Source organism: Egretta garzetta, unplaced genomic scaffold (assembly GCF_000687185.1).
Source record: "Egretta garzetta isolate BGI_Z169 unplaced genomic scaffold, ASM68718v1 scaffold507, whole genome shotgun sequence".
NCBI lineage: Eukaryota > Metazoa > Chordata > Aves > Pelecaniformes > Ardeidae > Egretta > Egretta garzetta.
Genome location: NW_009260272.1, coordinates 355,601 through 356,953, shown reverse-complemented (window position 1 = coordinate 356,953; position 1,353 = coordinate 355,601).

The following is a 1,353-nucleotide window of genomic DNA, read 5'->3' as shown; positions in this document are numbered from 1 at the left end:
TGAAGAATTCATAGCCGTGCAGATTAAGGCTTTAAATAGCTGTATAGTTCTGTGAATCTCTTGCTCGTAATCAACCTCTTTTTCTTTCTCTCATTTTGACCTCTCCCAAGGAAATGTCAGAGAACATAAGAAACCTTGAAGTTTTCCAAATACTGAAAACAAACTTAATTCTAAACCCTTTGTACTAAAATGTGATGTTCTATTTCTGAATTTTACCACAAGCAGGAACAAAGGAATGAAATTCTTAGGAAAAGCTGCTTTCAATATTGCCATCTGGAAGTGGAAGAACACAATATCTCATAATGTATATCTTCTTATGGGGTTTCCAAACCAGGTTGGCTGACTGAAGATACCTGAGCAGTTATAGCACAGTTCTGTGATTTCTGAGGAAAACTTCTATACTGGTCTATGTTACAGGAATAAAACTCTTAAGAGAATTTTTATACTGACTTCTGTTTGAGGTTCTCATTGGGCATTGGTTAATGAAACAAGTCCCAGTCCTACAAAGATCTGATTTTACTTTTACTGGTCCAATGCATGCAAAATGATCTATCTATAAGAGTTTGATGCCTCCTTAAACTGAGCTCTGTGTATTTCTTGTGAATGAACCAATACTTTGAAATCATGCATGGTTGTGTATGTTCAAAAACCTTGCTGCATTAGACCTTTACTGGTATTTATTACTGATTCCATTTTAACGATCTGTAATCTGGGATGTAAATGACAAAGCGACTTCTCAGCAAGCATCAGCAACAGATACCGAAGTCATGATCCCCAGATTATTTAGACAATACTTAGCTTTTTGCTTCATGCAAATTGAGATCAGAGATGCAACACAAATGAAGCAACTACAGTGTGTTCCCTCTTACTGTGGTAAAGCTTCTGCTTCTCAGTATTCACAATTAGATAGTTCTCTTCAGCTTTAATAACTCTCCTTCCTTCTTAATTGTTTTTGATCAGCATCATCTTCCCAAGTATGTATGAGTCAATTCTATCTAGTATGAGAAAAGGGTCCTCTCTGGCATCAGCAACTCTGTGACTGATATAAATGCTAACTAAAAAAAAAAAGCAAGCCTGCTAATTGTGAATGATTTGCTTTCTCATCCCAAGCTGATGGAGGAATAATTTTGATGAAGAATTCAGAGGCAGGGATCATCAAGTGAGTTCACTCCAGATTAATTCCCCTTTTCAAAAGTATAAAATGGTTGCTGCTGGAGTATGGAGCTGCATTTTATCTGACCCATTCAGCATGGGATGAGTAGGCCATATCTTTGTCAGCCATTTAATTCAATCAATGCAATTTAATTATGTTTCCATGCAAAACCACCTGTGACCTTCCATCTGCTAATGAAA